A 21558-nucleotide genomic window follows, 5' to 3' on the forward strand; every position below is an offset into this window, starting at 1 on the left:
CTCCCCCTATTTCTCCTTACTTTGGAGACACATTGCCCCATCATGCTGTGACGTTACCGGAGTTGGATTTTTTTATACTGAACCATTCACTTCCCAGGTATTCCTTAACTGCAGCTTCTGTTTGTTTAACTTCTGCTTTACTAGTCTTCTGTTCTTTGTTCCTCCTTTCTGATCTTATTTTTTGTATTGTGATATTTTCCATATCTGGGTGCCTTTGCTTGTATTTCTTCCCAGATATTTTGGAGCTGTTTTTTTAACTGATTAGTTTGCATTTCTCTTTTGCATAAATATTACAGCATATCAGATTTCTCTTTCTTTCCCATGCCCATGTTTCTTTTTTATACCATTCAAAAACCTCTAGGTTTTGTTCTTTGTATTTTCACACTTCCTCAGTTGCTTATTTTACAAAATGGCCTAAAGTGTGTTGGTCTATATAACGTTTTCCATAGAACTGTTGAATTAATGAAAACAAATTTGCACGTGAAGCTTTTGACAGTGTTTTCATGTGCAAGTATTTTTTTCCTCGAATTTCTCTCTTAATATTTTTGCATGTCTTCTATCTGGAAATTCTGGGCTTCTTGCATAATAGTAACAATACATAATTTCTTTCTTATCCTAAATAGTATACTGTGTCATCCTTATGGTTTTTGGCCTGTCATTTTTTTTTCTATTTTTTGTGGACTACTACTTCCTTCTATAACATAGGGGCAATCCTCCACCTTAGCCTAGCCTAACCCCATTGTAGGAATGTTTCTGTGTCTTGAGGATTTTACACTGTCATTTTTTTCTAATTCTGACACCAGTCCGCCTACCAGGGTTGTCCACTTTTTTGTCACATAGACAAACTATTTGTTAAAAAGTTAAGGACGTGATGCCCTTAAGGGGTCATTTGCATATATGACATGGGCATCCATTACAGGAGATTTAAGGTATTGTGCAGAGAAGACTTTATCTTGGCTGGGTTTTTATTGTAGTTTTTACAGATTGGTTTGTCTGTGTCATTTTTTTTTACCCTTTGGTTTGCACGTTTGTTGAGATATTTTGCAGACACATTAATACATATGGGCATCAGCTGGTTTTAAAGACCCTGTGTTTTTGAAGTATTGCCAGACTATTCATTTATGTTCTGCTGATGAGTTCAATATAAAGACAGAAACATGCTTGTCCACAGTTAGTGTGGTTTGGCTTTATTAGCCTGAATATAACTACAAAGACTTAAAATGTCAAAAAGTCATGGATATTCAGAGGCCATGTAACTAAAACACTTGATGTTCTTAAGGGGTTAATTGCATATTACCCATGGGCATCTATTACTGGGCACTTAAGGTATTGCACAGTGAAAAGTCAAGCTTGACAGGGTTTTTCTTGCAATTTTTACTAAATGGTTTGTCCTTGTATCCTTTTTACTGTTTTAGTGATAGATAGATAGATAGATAGATAGATAGATAGATAGATAGATAGATAGATAGATAGATAGATTTAGAATCTTCATTTAGTTGAACATAGTTAAAGCTGACCTCTGTTTTGTTGACACATTTACTTCTTGTAGGTCTGCTCTTTGGCAAAGTAAATGTTTTCTTTTAGGGCAGATATTTGTAACTGGTTAAGTTTAAGAAACATTTTGTTGTAACTGTCTTCCAAAATGGAGACCCTTTTTCTTACTCAGACGCCTATGTTTAAGGTTTTGAAAGACACATTTTATACCCACAATGCCAATTTGCTTGTTGCAAACTGAGGGGCGCAAAGATGTAAGCTGTTTCTTTAAATGACTGCTATTAGGGCAACAAGCTGTTTTACGTTAATGGGGAATCCTCAAAATTCAGTACAATTTCCAGAGGCTTGCAAGATGCCTAATGTTTGAAGCTGGAAAAACTTTTATCATTTATAAGTAACCTCCTCCCTTCCATATGCACACTTTTCTAACAGTCCTCATGTAAACATTCTTTAGAGATTTTCTTTTTATTATTTTTATCTTTCGGAGAATAGAGGGAGAGTGAAGAAAGTCCAACAGTATCTTTCACTCCTGCATTATAGTGGTAGTTCTCTTATGTATATCCACCATTAAACTCCATTACACAATTACTATAAAATATTTTAAAATACTTTCTTATCTTGCATGGTCATAAATATGAAAATCATCTAAGCACAGTCATACACCATCTAGAAGATATTGAGGGCTGCCACTTAGCTTAATGGTTTCCAATGTCTCAGAGTTGTGCAGGTCAGTTTCAAAACTTTTAAGTTAGCAACTTTATTTTAAAATATGTCCATTGGCTGAAAATGGAATAAAATACTGAAAAACTATACAACCAATAAATAAAAATACATACATAACATATATCTATATCTATATATGTATATGTATATCTAGCTATACCTATATGTATCTATCTATAGGCACACATACACACACACACACACACACGTGTGTGTGTGTGTGTGTGTGTGTGTGTGTGTGTGTGTGTGTGTGTGTATATGTATGTGTATATATATATATATATATATATATATATATATATATATATATCTACACCATATTCATTTGCTTCTTTCTTGAACTGGTCTACCATAACAATATATCATGTTTGTGAGGGGACTGCTCTGTGATTTTTCTCCTGCCTGTCAAGGTCAGAAGGGTGAAACCCATATGACTGCACTTTAATGGCCAGGTCTAAGAAAATCCCAGAGAAGCCTGCAGGCAAGCAAAGTGTATTGTTGTTATGTCATGGTTTAGATAGTATGTACTTTATATTTCATTTTTTTCCAGGGGTAGGACAGAAAACAATGTCTGCACATATATAACAAATATTTGTCTAGTTTACTGTGTTTGGAACTTTTTCTTAAGCTTTAATTGCACCATCATGATTGAATCACATATACACATGCATGGACACACACACACAAACACATACATAGACAAATACATACACATAAAGGCAATTAGGCACTACTTTTTGTGTTGCTAAATGTTGTTTGAAGAGCAGAGTAGCTTTATTTTATGTCTGTACATCCATCCCTCCATCTACAGGCTGGTAAGTCTGGATGATGAAGTTTTGACTAGCCTTTGACTACTGTTAAGCTATTTCATATGTGAAGTGTGGAGCTGTAGGACTACACGACAAATAGAGAAAATATAGTGCATCTTTTGTGGCTCAAAAAGGGAGACATGGGTCATCTCAGATCAGCCTCAGTATAAGAATTGTCATGGTAATTTATTGGGGTAGGTGAAAAGATTTAAGGCCTTTAATTTTCTTGGTTAAATATCTTTGAGACCTCTTAAGTTGAGTGATATCCTTGGATTTATATAAACCAAAGAGGGGAGTGAATTCAAAGAGGGGACTTACAAGGAAACAGCACATTGTAAAAATTACTTCGTTGGATGCTCATCCTGTTCCTTTGGAAATTAACTGGGCCAGATAGAAGGGTTTCCTAACTATGGTGTGTGCACAGTGAATGTGAAATGACCGAAGTATGGTCACCAAATATGCTCTTATCAACCGTGGAGTTTACCTATTTTTCCACTCCTCTGTGACCTCAGATTTAGTATATATAAGTTCAGAGGGTGGGATGATGTCCACCCATATGGCGGCTGCAGAACCATTTAAAAAAAAAAAAAAACATTTTTCTCAGAATTTCAGTGAAGGTAGCTTTGGGAAACATTTTTCAATTTTTTTATGTTTGCCAAAACTACCTTTGGTGAGTTGACATGAATTGTATTCATACTCCTGTCTTTGCTGCTGGAGCTGTTTAGTATTAATGAATGAGCAGATAACAGTATCCAGTTTGTGGTCATTAGCAAAATTGATCAACTACACATTTAGGCACTGGATTGGATGCCTGCAAAATAAATTCCAAACAGGAGAGGGCCTAGCACTGATCAATGTTCCAATTTAGTTACAATTTTACGTCCATAGAGGGTATTAGCAACTTTCACAATCTAGAATCTGTTGAATATCTAAATTGTTATCCAGAAGAGGATATAGAGGTGTACATTTAGTTTGTCTAATATTTTAATCACACCAACATGAGGATGGTCACAAAGGCCTTGGCCAAGTCCAGATAAGCATAATGGACTTACTGACTACTGCCCACAGGCTCTGTAACCTTTTCAAGGATATTTATTAGGTTCAGTAGACAGAACTTGCCACCACAAGATCAGTTAAGTTGCCTATGTCTATAGAAACTAATTCTGCTATGATATGTTACATATCTTTGCATATAAGGCTGGTGAGACTAATACGCCTATGATTTCCAAGGTCTGCAGAGAGGCCATCCTTGTGTAAGGCAGTTACAGTGGCTATTCTCCAGGTATCAGGCGCTAAACCAGTGGATAGGTTGAAGATGAAACATTTAAGAAGCTCAGATAGTGCATATTTGGCATTAATGAAAATGCAGCCTATCAAGTCATCTGGCCCTATGGTGATGTTATTTTTGGCCTTTGACATAATTTCTAAGCATTGTTTCAAGTTGATTTTAGAGGAAAGTAAATTTTCATGGCCACTTGAGGCAGCAATGTGGGAAGGGGGTCAAATTATCATTATTATGTCCAGTTTCTCATTTTCTACAGGGGGTTGGGGTGTTGTGAAAACTGGCAACATCCATCTTGATTCAATGCTTCTTTGATAGTCGTGCATGACTGTCACTGGTCTTCTCTCACACAATCCATCTGTCTCTTTGCTGGGCACCCTCATTTCCTCTTGCCCTCTTACTGTCTGTCCCAGTTCTTTACCAGATTGTCTTCTGCTTTCCTGTACATACACAAGCACCATGATGTGTTTTCATTTACTACTTGGGGTTCTGGTCTTATGTCCTCAGGTTTTCATCTGTCCCACCATTTCATGCACTTCAATTCCACCATGGTAGCTTCCTTAACTGCTTTGACTTCACTGCACAAGTGTCTGTACCATACAATACTGCAGTAGTGTAGTGGGCAGAGCATTCACCTTACACGCAGTCATTCCCAGTAGTGCTGGTAATGCCACCGTTATTTACACCTTACTTTTCAGTTTCTTGGCACTCTTCTGTCACACACTACACCTGACAGTCTGTGCCAGTTGGCTGCAAGCAAACTGATTCTAACTTTGACCTCTGCATATAGACTTCTCTTCTCCTCAGCCACACATCCCAGATACATGAAGCTGTTAACCTGTTCCACTATTTTCTCTTCTATCTGAAATGTCAACTTTTTCTGATTGTCCACATTTGCTGCTATTATAGATGTCTAATCTGTACTCGGTTTCATCCCATGTGCCATCAGTTTTGCATTCCATCTCCCTATCATTTGCTGGAGTTCTTGTTCAGTCTGCCTGCAATGCCACATCATTTGCATGCAGCAGCTTTGCTGATCTGTCTCCTCTAACTTGTGTGCTAATATAGTCCATCACCAGTATGAACAGCTGTGAGCTCAGAGCTGAACGCTGATGCACATCTACTCCCACTGTAACACCATCTATGAGTATGAATACTGTTCATACTTGTGGCATTAGTTTCTTGTAAATAGACTGCACTAATTGTACCAGTGTTTCCAGGACATCAAACCATAACAGGACTGTCCAAATCAGCTTTCCTGGTACCTTGTCATATCCTTTCTCAAGTCTGGGAATTCCTCATCTCTAGCTTCATCTCAACTATGTGTCTCACTCAAACATTGGATCAGTTGTGTTGCATCATGATTTGAATCTCAGCTGCTCTTCTACAGCCTTTCATTCTACTTCTCAATGTATTCATTTACCCATTACCCTGTGCAGAACTTTCATGCAGTGTACCAAGAGTTTGATACCTCTATAAAGGCCTACAGTTGTGAATGTCACCTTGATCCCTGTTCACTGGCACTAGAATACTTATTCTCCAGTCATCTGGGATATGCCTCTCTCTCCATAATGCTATGAGTTCCCTCAAGATCCATTTCTCCCCTAACTCATCCAACATCTTGATCATATCTGCCATGACCTCATCTGAGGTTGCTGCAGTCCTCAGGCTTCATTTTTCTCAATGTTGTTCTTGTTTCTTCTTTTAGAGTGGGCTCCTCTTCTTTGCTCATTGTAGGCTGTGTCTTGGGCAGTACACATTATGTGGGGTTTTCTAAATTAAGAACCTGCTGAACGTATTACTTCCATCTGCATTTGCTGCTCTGTGAACTGGTGAGCATGCTGTTCTTGTCATCTCTTATGAATAGTGCATGATGATTGTCTTCTTTATCTTTCTGTCTACACCTTTGAATCAGATGAAATTTCCTTGTGCCATCTGTTGAATCGCTATCCAGAAGCTGGTATCATGCATCTGATGCCTTTTTTTGTTTTTGCAATTGCAACTGTTCTCTTAATCAACAATATTCCTTCTTATCCAGGTCCATCTTTTCTATAGTCTACTTTTTCTTGTATTCCTTCTTTCTTTTGATGACTTTTCGTACTTTATTCCACCATCAGCTTTCCTTATGTACCTTATCTCCATGCCGGTCTCAGCCACATATCTGTTCTATAGTGGTGTTTTAAGGCACTGCATTCTTCATCTTCAACTCCACCTATTTCCTTTTCTTCCATAGGCACTACAGACCTGAGTATTTAATTTGGCTCTTGTGTTTTCCCTCCAGTCAACTTCCAGGTCTTCAGCCTAGTCTGTGATGACCTATGAGCCTTCACTGTCCACTACTTGCAGCAGATTGTGGAAACCAGTGGTTATGTGTAGGCCAGCTGTTTCACTGGAGATGACTTTGCAATCCCTGATTCTACCCCAATGCCCTTTACTTACCAGGAGGAAGTCTATCTGAGTAGCATGTTGACCATGCTTGTATGTGGCCTTGTGACTGCTTCACTAGCTGAACCATGCCATCAAGACATGTAACAGACTGAAGTCTAGAATAGCTTCAACATCCTTAATCTTGTTACCTCACCCATGTGGGCCCACACAGTCCTCCTAATGTCCTGTTCAGTCTGCCCAATATGTGCATTCAAGTCCCACATTATTAATGTCAGCTGTAATTGTCCTGCTTTATATAGTAGATCCTGTAATTCTGCCTGAATGCACCTTGTTTCTTGCTAGTATAACCCTGCTGCAGGCCATAGCTAAAATTATGAGTACTGCCCTATCCTTGCACTAGAGATTGACTCCCATGTTTCTGTCACTAGTTTTGATGGGATCCCATACTGCTATCTGAATCCTTTCCCTTGCATGAATTTCCAGACCAGAAATTCATAGGTTCATTGAAGACTACCAGGCTAACAGCTTAAGGGTCCTTACAAAGCTAACCAATATAATCTGATTTTACCCAATATATGACCCCCAGGAACAGGAAGATGGCATGGATTTGTGCATGTGTATTGAGTACCTTGCAGATTGTGCCTGTCCATAAAGGACATAGGCACTACCCCAGGTGTGAATTTGTGATTCCCCATCCATTGATCTAAACTGCATTTGAAGAGGGACAGGGAGTGGATCTGCTTAATGTGACTAGGAAGTCTGTTTCAAAGAAGGGGCAGTCTCTGAGACACATATCTGTCACTCCAGCAAGTTTTGCTTGAGTCACTAACTAGGTTTAGATCACTAGATCGGGTGACCCTTATGTTGTTTGACTTGTGGATGTGTAGCAGCTCCATTAGGGATGGATTTTTGAGTGCCTTGTAGATTAGGCACACGTCACCTTTTAATAGGCAGAGGAAAACAGAGAAAATGGATACGGCTTTTAGTCTGTCCGTGTAGTTCATGTTGTTTACATCCTGCATTTTCTTTGTGAGGAACCTCTGAAGTCATTCCAGCGGCTGTAAGTGTCTAAACAACTACATAACAAAATGGCACTTTGTACTTGATTATTGGTCTAATGAGAGATGAGTACAGTGGGACTATAATTTCCTTGGATCTGGATGCCATAGTTTTAGTTATAAGTTGTGCCACATAAAAGGATTTTCTCACCACTGTGGACAGATAGTAGTCAAAGTTCAGGCTACTATCTATCTGTGTACCTAGATCTCTCACTTCTGAGTCTACTCTTAGGGGCGTGCTATTGATGTTGTAATTTGTAGGTGTGTTTGACTTCCCAAAGGATATGATAATGCAGTTTTTCACATTTAGTTTTAAGCCATTGGGGGATTCATTGATTGCCCCCAGCTTGCTGTCATGGACAAACTTTGTCATCCAGTAGGTCTACCACATTAGCCTTGACTTTAGAAAAGTATATTCTGTACAGGAGTGGTCCCAGTAGTACCTACTAGTAAATGGCCTCTTGCTGGACATGGTTTCACCCACTTCAACCACATGTGTCCTGTCCATGAGCATATTGGCTATCCATCTGGTGACATAGGGATTTATGCCCAGTTTTGTATTTATAATACCTGAGGGGGGAATTGTGTCAAATGCCTTGGTCAGGTCGAGGTAGTAGGTATATACTGTTTTACCATCATCCATGGCCTTAGTGAATTTACCAACTTTCTCAAAGAAATCCACCAGATTCAGTAGGGATGACCTGCCCTTGACAAAGCCAAATTGAGCCAGATCCAGTGTTTGGACATTTCCTATGTCATTATTTGTGAGGTCCATGATTATTCTTTTTATGGCCTTACATATTAAGACTAGTCAAAGTCATAGGTCTGTAATTTCCCAGGTCAGTAGATGGTCCCCCTTTATGTAGAGTGATGACTGTTGCTATCATCCACTGTATAAGAATAAAGCCAGTCCAGAGGCTGTGGTTAAATAGAGATCCTAATGGACCTGATAAATCCTGATGTAAGCTGTATTAGAGGCAACCTGGTATATCGTCAAACCCCATTAAACCCATATAAGAGGCAACCTGGTATATTGTCAAATCCCATTAAAGCCATGTTTTTATTTATTTATTAGTTATTTATTTATTTAGTTAATTAGTTAACATTTGTTTATCGGGGAAGTCCAACTGGTCTAGTTGCCCATTTTCATTGGAGGCCCAGGGAAATAAGCTCTTCATAAAAAACACAGTATAACAGCTCAGAATTTTGCAGTTCAGAAGAATTATACAGATCATAAAGAAAGCACACTGTGCAATGAAAAAAAGCATGCTATACAATGGAATTACTATTCACTAACATTTGTCCAATAACGTACAATAACCTACAGTTGTTTTGTTGAAAGTTATATATACATTAGTGTAGTAAGTGGAAAAAGAGCTGGATGGTGGGCACAGGTGGGAAATGGAAGCAAGGTCAGACTGGTGAGGAGCAACAGCCTAACCAGTTGTCATTTAGTTGGTTCTTTAGCTGGTTTTGAACTGTGCTGGGCTGGTTATGCTTAGTATATTCTGAGGGATGGAGTTCCATGTTTTAGAAATGTTATTAGAATACAGAGAGTCCCCAAAGCTGTTGTTGGATTTTGTAACTTTTAATAGTAGTTTGTTGGAAGATCTCAGGGTCCTATTGTGGAGGTATATTTGTACCAGGGTATTTCTTGGGGAGACCTGGGGGAGATGGGGAGGTGAAATGTTAGCTGTATTTGTTGGCCAGCACATTTGCTATATCTTCTGTATGAGTGCAGATGGTGTCATCTATAACTAATTCAGCACAGTTTTGGGTGTTGTCCTTAAGGTTGTCGACATAACTGAAAAATGCCTTATCATTCTTCATGGAGGCTATTTTTACCTCAAAGTCTGCTTTCAGAGACTAGTTACCTAATTTGCTTGCTTAGACTAATGAGGCAACTTTTGCTCTGTAGTGCTCATTCCCTTTTACTTCTAAACAGGATTTTCTTTCTTTTGACATATAACCTATTAATATCAGGGGTTCACCAGGGTGGCTTATTTTTGCAGTTTGACCTAGATTTATTTCACTCTGGTGCTGCCATTTCTATGCAGTTGTTTTTATGGTCATACAGGGCTTTTATGTATGTCTCTGTGTAGACTTCTGTGTTTTCTGGATTTGGGGGAGCTTGGAAACTAGCTATGCTGACCCTTAATGGGGGTAATTTATTTATAGAAATTCTTAAACTTTTTGGGATTAGGTGGGGAGACTAGTTTCACCTTTGTGTCAAGGGAGACAACTTTGTCATCTGATCTTAGTAGAAAGCACATCACACTAGGTGGAATGTAGCACTCTCCCATATTTGTGAGTACCAGATCTAGGATATTTGTTCCCTTAGTGGGAGTGCAGACTTGCTACTCCAGGGCATTTGAATTTACAAAGTTAAGAAATATTTGTGCCTTCATGTTAGTGGTCATGTATGCCTCCCAACTAAAGGAGGGGTAGTTAAAATCACCCGTGAGTATGGCAATGGGCTGGATAGTGAGTGATTCAAGTAACTTTAGGTATGATATATGGGTTTCTTTGTTCATGGTCAGGGACCCATAGCTAATAAGAATATGGTAATTGATTTTTCCCATGGTTAGTTGTACATGGAGTAGCTCAAGTACGTCTATTGTTTGACCAGCCTTGCGGTGTGCTTATACTTCATGTAGATAGCTACTCTTCCTTCTTTTACTCTTTCATGTTCATTGGGTGGTTGGAATCTATGAAAGGCATTATAGTCATGCACTGCCAGAGTGCTTTCCATGGCTTTGAAACATGTTTCAGTAACTGCACATATGTCAGTATTCTCCAGGGTGCAGAAAGCTTCCAGGGGTACAGTTTCTTGCTGAGACTCCTAGCACTAAGCAGTAACACCATTAGCTTGTCCTGAGTACTTTTTTATTATGTTGGAAGGTTTGTCTGTTTGGCAATACCTAAAAGAGGCACTATAGGGGTGGATATTGTTTTGGCCAGTATCTGAAAGCCTTGAGGTGATAAGTGAAGACTATCCCTGGAAAAGCAGTGTGGTCTGTCAGACATGCCACCCCAGGCTGTCAATAACTGGAACTCTTTAGAATACCACCAGTAGCTAAGCCAGTTGTTAAAGTCAATCATTTTCTGCTGGTATTGTGACAACATCCTTGGATAAAGTAGAATGTTGATCAATGCTGGGCTCATACCTGCCTGTGACAATCATGCTCAATCATGTCTCTCTTCATATAGTCCAAGGAAGTATGTCTCAGGTCATTCATGTCCACATGGACTACAACCGAGTCATACTGAACCTAGGGGTAAGTCCCCGGAATGCTTATGTGATCTGGTGAATCCTGGTCCCAACAGGCAATTAATTGTAAACTTCCCCTTATCCAGCCTGGTAACAGGGATATCATTGTGTCTTACAATTGAGTCTCCAATGACCAGAATGTTGGGTTGTGGAGTGTTTTGCTTTAAGGGCTTGGTAGATGAGGCACAAAAAGATGTGGCTTTATGTGCTATGATGGTAATTGTCTTGTTTGTAGACATGTGAATGTTTTGACTACAGTGCCTGAGAGACCTTTGAAGTTTGGGTAAGTTACATATGAGCACTTTCACATATGTGGGTCTATGTGTGTGGTCCTTTGTGGGTGCAGTGAGTGATGAGTGTGAGTTGCTGACAACCTGTTTGTTGCTTTCTGTGTCTGTATGTGAGAGTCTAGCCTGCAGTCTCCATTTGTAACTACATCTCTCACATACTGTATTGTCTTCTCAAGAATTAAGTGGTTGTCAGTGTATCATAAAGCAATTGTTATGTTGTCTCAGGATGCCCATGTCCACCAAGCTGAATGCAGAGATAGCAGGAAAGTACCCATCCATGGTTGCAGGTCCTAATGTGTAATTGAAAGGATAGGAGTGGAGGGTGTTTGTAACCATATGAGGGAAGGGTGTTTTTTTTGTGTAATCTGCAGCTATACTACCCAGCAATGCTGCCCAGCATGATATCAGATACTAGCTGAGCAAGAATAGTTCTAGATGCTATAATAAAGTAACTGGCACAATAAACTTTTATACTATAATGAAAATAAGCAATGTTTCCAGATGTTTGCCTCTGTACAGGGCACAGGCACAGCTCTGTGCAAATGTGCCGAATTTCTACCAGCACTGGAAATACAGAAAACTAACTGCTGAGCCCTCTGACCAATAAAATAAGTGGACATAGAGCCCTTTTATGTGCTTCCCAACATATATAGACTAGGTAAATACCTACTGCCACTAGATGAATAATCCCAGTCCTCCTAATGAAATAGCACAGTAAAAATGAGGATCCGGAGTGAAATGTTAGCACAAACAAACTTGAAGATACAGATATGGCAGTGTATTTTAAACAGTTTATAAAAGTGATTTTTTAATAAAGGGACAGTACTTCACTTTGTAGAAATGAGCCAAGATCCACTCAGTTGATCTGAATTTATAAAAGCGCTAAAAAAGGTAACCAGCCAATAAAACAACTACATGCACAGGAATCGCTAGTGTGCTTCCCCAGCCTATATAGAGCAAGTTACTTCCCACTGCAACTAGATGGAAGATCTACTATCCTCTTGATTTAAGAACACAGAAAAGTGCTTACTAAAGTGTAAAAACACACAGAAATCCAGCAGCTAACTAGCTAGTGAATTCAGAGCAAGTAAATCAGTAGAACAGACACTGATAGGTGAAATGCACTTTTTTTCCCCAAAATAAGCACAAGGAAAGGCAAGTAATTCAAGATATAAACAAGAGTGTAGAAAGGGAGGAGCTTATAAAGCTCAGTTTACAGTAAGGGTGGGCAGCTTAAAAATCACCAAGTTTAAAAAGCAGATCAAGGAATGAGAGGGTGGGTGGGTAAGAAAAATAGCTTCCAGGGAGTCACCAACAGTGTTTGCAGTTTTTGCAGCTCTTCAGTCTTAACTGAAAACACAAAGACCCAGAAATTATATGTTTATTTAAGTATCACTCAAAAAACAGATTAACAAGGAAAAGAAAACATGAAATATTCAGCCTAAGTAATTTAAGTGCCTATCTGCCACATAGAACGAAAACACAGGAAACAAAATAGAGCAGGTAAAACTGAAAGCAGCTCTATCAATCTAAGCAATTCATAGACAAAATATATAGATTTGCTTTCCTCACCCATCATGGTGTCACCAGCAGTGCTTGTAGTTTTTCCAGGTCTCGAGACTTATCAGAAAATAGGGAGAGGACAGACATTTCTAGTCTGTCCTTCCCCTGAGTAACAGACTCTGAATCCTAAGCCAAATGGCTTTGCTGCAGTGTCCTTCCATCTTGTTTCCTAGAAAAAAAAAATTTCCAGCCTCCTTCTTACCATATCATCACCCACTTCCAAGCTGCATCCTGTCAGTGGACCTATATTAAGTGCATCACTCCATTGTATATGTTAGACAGGTTGATTGGTTTTACATCCAGTTTTCATTTAACAAAGCTATCCCAGGTAAACCAATTTGTGCAATGACACCAGCCAGACAGTAGCTGATTGACACAGGGCTGGGCTTTATAGCAGGCACACAGTGGCTAGTAAAGCACATTGACCCATCCTACCATTTGTATAGGCCCCTGGCATAGGATGGAGAAGGTGTCCTCAACCCACTTATACTCCTCAAATACCAATGCCCATTTCTGATGACAACAGCTAATGTGGCTAAATCACTTAGAGCCAATTCTTACACCAGTGAGTGGCTAGTCCTAACATGGTAGAGTGCTTCAGGGACCATTATCCATGATGGATAAACAACCATTAGTTCTCATGAAAGCTTCACATTTGTCTTAGTTGATGGTAAAACATTAATTATGCTCTTGATCATTTTCTGTGCTTATACAGTCTTAAATTCATCCATATGTAATATATGGCTCTGGACTGTGCAAGGTACAAGGTATAATTAATATGTAGTAGTAAAAGTCAGCCTTATGATGTAAAGACGACTGTTGTGAGAAATTAAAGAATATACCCAAAATACAGCGATAGATCCATGTTCTCTGTATAGAGAATACTGCATACCACAGTTGATGCTCAGATGGATTGGTCGGTACAACTCTTCCCTCAATAGACACCATCTAGAGTCTGTGCTGCTTCCCACAATTCCATTCTTTGGTGAGTTTGAGATGGATACACCCAGCATGCTTTGTAAGGAACTCCTACTGAGACACAGGGAGAAAGTGCAAACTCCACACTGGTATTGGCCAAAGTTCAGGATCAAACCTAATGCGTAGGATTGAAGACTTTAACTGTTATGCCAACTCTGCAAAGTTAGCATGAAATTTGTCTGATAATGTATTGGCTACATCCTTGGGACTAGAATATGATATTATTATACATGAACTCAATTAATTCCCGGACATTATTCCTTAATTGTTGGACATAACTGGTTCATAAATTAATACTAGTCATTAATTCTGCAGACTTTGCAGTCTTACCAAATAACAAGACTGTAACCAAAGGTGAGAATCAAATGTTGTACCTTTTGTTCCTGAGGTAAACACCTTAATCATAATGCCAGCACCAAATAAAGGAAGCTTTGTAATTTTCTTTGGCACCTGTAGCAACCTTAAGGTCATACTCTGCTTTACATTTGGTAATAGTACGCTTAAATTTATTTCTGGCATGTTTTAGTGTGGTCCTGAGGATGGAGATTTCTTAAAAAATGCATTACTTTACTTATTTTGTCAGTTTATGCAGCTAGTTAGATGCCGGTAAATGATGTGAATGCAGTAGCACTCAGTCATACCTCTCAATCTCTTAATGCAAGAAATCTGAACAAAGCCTAAAATAATGGGGGTACGAAGGCCAAAAAATAGAGATAGATTTTAAGCATTGTTTTAATAAACTTGGAAAGCTGCTAGAATAACAAGATTTGTATTAGCATGCATTTTCTGAAGGAAATGAAGTCTGAAACACAAATATATGTCATTATCTGTTTATTATTTAGTGACTTAATACTCCATGGTTCCAGAAAACCACAGATTTTATGAGGAACAGACCAAATATTTGAGGCAAAAATCCAGACATTCTGCAAAAATCAGTACAGTTGAGAGGTATAGGCCCATTTGCCGGGGACTGTTGGGAATCTTACATTGCTTTCTTTAAAGGTGAAATATGTTTGCTCTGGTAAAGTCACTAAATGTGGTCTCATTTGTTGGAGGGTCGGTACTAATAGGCCTCAGAGAGAAGATGACTGACTTGTGGTGAACATTTTCCTCCATGAGTTTCTTATTCTGTCTGTGTACCTCTATCTATCTATATACATACATAATTCATATATATATATATATATATATATATATATATATATATATATAGAGAGAGAGAGAGAGAGAGAATTTCAACAATTCCTTCAAAGTTATTATTTGCAGTGCTGCACCTTACAACGTGGGATGCTGATCTCCCTGTACTCCCATTGCGCGCACACACACACACACACACACACACACACACACACACACACACACACACACACACACACCACATGACCTGAATATGTGATGAAAATATAATACTTATTAATGTTTATATTAAGGGAAAAAATGGGAGAAGGGTATGCTTGGTAATTAGGCTTTTGTTATAGCCTGATGTTATATGTCTTTGTTGTTTTGCATCCTATACTAAAAACAACTAACATATTTGATTAATGGCTGATAAGGCTTCATTTCTTTTGTTCTGTTGCTCTTCACTAACATATACTTGCATTTCTTATACTTTGCTCTTATTTTGTTAATTCCTATTTACATCATATGGGCATTTTCTTTACATCACATATTAAGTCCATATATGTTTATGGTACAGAATTGTGTTTCATATTACCCCAAGCCACTCACAAAAGTATGCTTGTGATGAGTTTATTAGCTTTTATATACTTGTACTTTACACACATTATCATTTAATCAGTTAGGTTTTACAATGATGAATTCTTTGTAACATCATTGTAAAGGAACACCTCAGTCGTTAGTTCATCCCAATCTTCATTTCTTGTTAGCCAGCCCATTAAACGTTTTGCAACACAGCATTTGTTATACTGGATATTTTATTTTCCTGCCTCTTGGTATCCGGCGACTGTGCCTGTTTTCTCACAGAAGACAATGGTACCACAAAAGATATATTCTCCTGAACTGCCATCTATTTAAAGGGATCACTGCATTATTTTTTTGCTTGCATTTATAGCAAACACTTAACGTCCACACCTGTATTCTTAGAGTATTTTGTTTACGTCTGGTGCTGTCCAGGGTCAGGTAAGTACTTTAAAATGAAATATCACACATTTCTAAGCTATTTGTTTCTCCTTGATTTACTTTCTGTTATTGTAGTTTGAAATTGCCTTAAAGTGTGTATCTCTCATTGCTGACTTGCCTGCTGTAGAATCACCTTGAAATTACTGGTTGTAGCTAGTTGTTAGATTGGTTTCTGGTACCTTTTCACTTTTGGATAATTAAAAATGTGTGCTTTACATTAAGAAGACTAGGACTGCAATTCTAGTCATAGTAGAAAGGAAGCCTTGTCTGGTCCAGTTGGGAAACACGCAGGTGGGCTCAAAGTGAAATAATTTCATTGGCCAGAGGGCTTTTTAGTTAGTTTAATCACTGTTTTTTGAGCCTATAAAATCTGCTGTTTGTCATGCAGTAGAGTTTAGTAGCACCTTGTATAGATACAAGCAACTTAGAAACCTATAAAACTTTCACTATAACTTTACCCACTGCAAACTTGTGCAAAGAACAACTTGCTTGTGCTCTGAAGAGCATGACTTCAGTCGGATTCACTTTAGAAGCTCGTAAGCCCATAACATTGAAATTCAAAACATTGAGACAAAAATCTTGAAAATTCAAAACACTGACAATGCAAAACATTGAATCTCATAAAATTTAAAATACATAGGAAAGCAACATGTACTATATTCCAGCGCAACTACATACAGAAACAAATAAAAAACAAACCATATTACGCTTCTCCAACTATACCTCACACCCCCTGCTACTTAAATATATCAACTCTGAGATTGCACTACATTACACTAAGGTGTGTTATATTGTAGTATAAGTAAGAAGGGAGTATGACTGAGGTTACCTATGAAACTCCGATAAGTATCGCAGAGATATATAGTAATGTGTAATGTTTTAACAGTGAAGTAGTGTTTCGAAGAGAAGGTTGAGGATAGTTTTTTACAATTTAAACAGGCAGTCATGAAGCGTGAAATGGTATGTCTGCCATTGTGTTCTGTGTAGTGCAATCTCAGAGTTGATATGTTGAAAAAGCAGGGGGTGTGGGGGGTGCAGCCCCAAGCATAGGGGGCTGAGGGGGGCTTGCCCCCCTGCTTATTGTTGTAGAAGTGTTTTATGGTTTGAGTTGTGTTTCTGTATGTAATTGTGCTGGTATATATTAAATGTCGGTTTCCTATATATTTTCAGTGTTATGGGATTCAATGTTTTGAGTTTTCAGTGTTTTGGTCTCAATATTTTGAATTTCAATATTATGGGCTTTCGAACTTCTAAAATAAACCCCTTCAGTCATGCATGGCCTAGTTGAAGATTCAACCATCAGAGTGCCAAGTTAGCCTGCTGTACCACCCTTTTGTAATTCTCAAAAAAAAGACTAAATATCATGGATGGGTACATTCTCAATTTCCCTGCAGGCTGTTTGGTAGGTGTGGCATCCTGAGACAATATAGGAATTGCCTCATGTTTATTGATAACCAACTAATCCTTAGGGAAACAGAAACAATATTTGACAGATATAACTACACAAAGTCACTGGAGGCAAGCATCTCACACAAAAGCACTCAAAGAATAATCAGGTTGTCAGTAACATAAGCATTACACCCACCACATATAGTACTGAGCCAACACATGGACTAACCTATGCTGATGTACTTATTAGCAACCTTTCCAAATCCGAAAGATTTCCTAGACATTCATTCTACAAAAAGAATCCTCAGTAACCCCAAAAGCTCTACACCGCAACAACATTCAGCACAACACCTACAATCACACCTTTTGGAACCTTAGCTACACAGCCCATAAAGCAAGCCAATGCACTATCCAATATTTTAAACATAGGAGACTGCATTGTGAGGCATACAGATGTCTGGCTCACCTGGCTGAATAAGGAGAAAAATCACATCAGTTATCTGTCGGGGCCAGGATCTGCCAAGTCGCCCATGCATTCAAGTCATTAGACCACAAGTAGCAATATGACTCAGTCATTGTCATTGTGGCTGTAAATGACCTGATACATACCTCCCTGGACTATATGAAGAGAGACATTATAGAGCTCTCAGACTAAGTATTGCAGACTAGTATATACCTAACATTGATCAGCATTCTGCCTTCACAAAGCATAATGCCACAATATGAGCAAAAGATGAGTGATACCAATAATTGGCTTATTTTCTGGAGTCATTCCAAGGGGGTACAATATTTGTCTGCTTTGATCAACAGACCACATTGCTTTACCAAGGATTGTATGCACCTGTCCCTCTAGACTTTTGAATATTGGCTAAAAAACTGTACTCTCCCAGAGTGCCTTTTTTAGGCCATACCAAACTGACAAACCTCCTGGCATAGCAAAACCAACCCAAGGGAAACTAAAGATGTTACTGCTCAATGCTTGATGCCTAAACAAGAAACTCCGCTCAATCCAATCTCTCCTCACATTTGAGAATGTGGATATCTGTGCAGTTACTGAAACAGGGTTCAAACCTGCAGACAGCACTCTGACAGTACAGAGCTACAATGCCTTTCATATATTCAGATCGGCACATGCCAGGAACAAAGGTGGGGTTGTCTCAATTTATATCATTAACAAACTCATCTCAAGACTAGTCAAACAGGATGTAAACTTGAGCTTCTCTTGTCCAGATTTCCAAAGGCAAAATCCAATGTCATATCCTTGCAAGCTATAGCCAGCCATCTATGGCCCAAGTAACCCATAACTCACACTTGGACTTACTGCAGGACCTCACCATTTAACCCAATACCATATTCATGGGCAACTTCAATTACTCCACTATAACCTGAGATACTTACATGACCCCAAACTTTCAGGCCAAGAGATTCCTGGACTTTGTAAAAACAAACACCTTGGACCAGAGACTCCATATCTCCCCTACGGGTGCAAACATACTCAACCTGATTCTCACAAACATGGGAGAACACTGTATCACACCTAGCGTAGTTCCTGTCCAGTAAGGGGTAAGGTCAAACCACAAAGCTGTCTCCTTCATAATAAAAATAATCAGTTCTGTGAGCATGGTTAAGCTATAACGTTTCTTAACTATTCTATGGTCATCTTCCTTCTACCAAGTGATAACCGGTCAACCCCCCCATGCCAAACCCTGAGTATGCTGCTGCTTATGCAGAATCAGTCACAGGATTCCTGTACAATTATGTTAATAAATACATAGACACAGCTGTGCCTACCAGAAATAATTTCAAAACAAACTCAAAAAACATAACTTCCTGGTGGAATCCAAGCATATACAGATTGTCCAACAAAAGAAAAAAATCATAGTTAAGATTAGGAAGTGATATGCCCAGCATGATGAACATACTCATCAATATAAGCAAACAGTTAAGAAAGCAAATTAAGTCAATGAAAGCCAAATGTGAGGTTGACATCTGCAGTGATACTACTGTTAAGTACGGTGTTCACTCACTTGTGAAATCTAGGTAGATAGGGGTTCTAATATCACAGCAGTCAACTTGTGTTTATAGCCAGTCATAGTCAGCATCATGGTTAAGGTTTTTGTCTTCCATGTTCATGGTTACAAAGTTTGGTGCAAGGATTGATCCTGAGCTCTGCCTATGCCTGTGCAGAATTTGCATGTTTTCTCTGTGTCTTTAAGATGTTTCTCCCACCTCCCAAAAATATGCTGGGTATTTCCACCTCAAATTCACATAGAACTGAGTTGTGGGTAGCAGCACACTCTAGATAGTGCCTTTTGGAGCAAGAATTGTATAGATCAAACTCTTTAAAAAGGCATTTTTGGGACTGACATAATGGTTAAACTATTTGATACACAAACACAAGGTACCGAGTTTGAAACTGGCTAGGCTTAAAATGCCCCACAAGGGCAGCTTACCTATGATTCTAATGATAATTTAGTGGGGTCAGAGGTTGGCATTAGGGTTAAGGTGTTTCGATTACAGACCCAAGGTACAGGATTTGATTCTCACTTTTGAGAAGTATAGCTAGGCATTAAAAGGCTCCCCAGAGGGTTATTAGCCTAGGAATTACCTATGCACCTATATAAAGATAGCCTTCCAGGCAAAAGATAGCTACAAGATTTTCTTTTGCTATGTCTAAAACCTCAAAGGCAACACAGAGCAATGTGCAGAACTGATTGTAAATGGAGCTAATACTACATCAATGGGCCACATAACATCCCAGGATGCCTCCAAAATAGCATGAAACATGACCTATTGAGACAACTGGAGTCACTGTTTAGCCACAACCTCTAGATAGGCTTTGTGCAATGTAAAGGGAGAACTACAACAGTCATCTCTCTGCACAGGGACTAACCATTAACAGTTCCTAAGAACTATAGAGCCATATGTCTGACTAGTCTCATATGCACAGCCAAGGAAAGAATTATGATGGAAATAATTAATAAGGGCATAAAAAACCTTCAAACACTGAACATAACCCAGTTTAGTTTCATCAAGAGCAGATCATGTCTACTCAACCTGGTGGACTTCTTTGAGAAGGTCACCAAAAATGTGGGTGAGGGCAAAATGGTGTATATTGCCTACCTTAACCTGACTGAGGCATATGATACAATACCACACTCGGGCATTCTATGTTGCTGAACTGATAAGCAATATCATGGCATCTAAGTCCAAGGAAGTCATTGTTCCACTGTATTTGGTCCTCATTAGGCTCTTCTTTGTGTACAGTGCCCTCTTCAGTATGTACCTGACCAGGCACATGCCATAACTGGATCATCCACAGAGGTTTCTCACAAAAAGAATGCAGTGTGTAAACAACGTATCCTATGCATATCATAAGCGAGCTCTATCTCTATACATTGTTTCCTACAGGCATTTGAGAGGTGATCTATGCCTGGCATACACAGTATTCTTGTGGACCTGATGGATCTTTTGTTGTTGTTTGTCTTTTCGGCTTTTGACGGTAAGGGGTAGCCACAGCGGAACTCCTGTCCGCTAATGATTGGCAGTAGATTTTTATGACACCTAGTTGCCAGCCCAATGCCCAACCTTCAGTGAAGGCACCCCCATTCACACATGTCTTTTGGAGGCCACTCGACCACGGGGAGGACATGCAGACTCCACACAGAAGGCACTCCCCACACACTAGCTGAGAATTGAATGGGAGAACCTCTTGCTGTGAGGCAACAATGCAACCGCTGTACCACTGCGGCTTCCTAATCTTTTGTATATCCACAAAATGAATAGCATCAGAATTACTCGATCTAAGGAATAAACTTTGCCTGTGATATAAATAGGGCATGCTGGAGGGGCAGGTATTTATGTCAGGGAATTCCCTTTCTCTGGAACAGACTTCCAGTCTATATGAGGTAGATCTCTGCCCTAACATTATTAAAGAGAAACCTGGACCAGCTGATGAGAAATCAGAACTATACCCTGGGCCTAGCACCTATGTCTCTAATGGACAAAGGTAGCAAATCTTGCCCTAGCTTATATGAAACCCTTAAAATAAAATGACCTGTAAGACAATACATTTGAGGGATAAAATTGGAAATAATTCCCTTGGCCGTTATGTGGATTTTGCCCCTTTCCCCACTGTAGAGCTATCTTGGAGTTGGTATATTTTATTAGAGAT

Source organism: Protopterus annectens, chromosome 3.part1 (genome assembly GCF_019279795.1).
Source record: "Protopterus annectens isolate FY-2018-M chromosome 3.part1, PAN1.0, whole genome shotgun sequence".
In the NCBI taxonomy this organism is placed as follows: Eukaryota; Metazoa; Chordata; order Ceratodontiformes; family Protopteridae; genus Protopterus; species Protopterus annectens.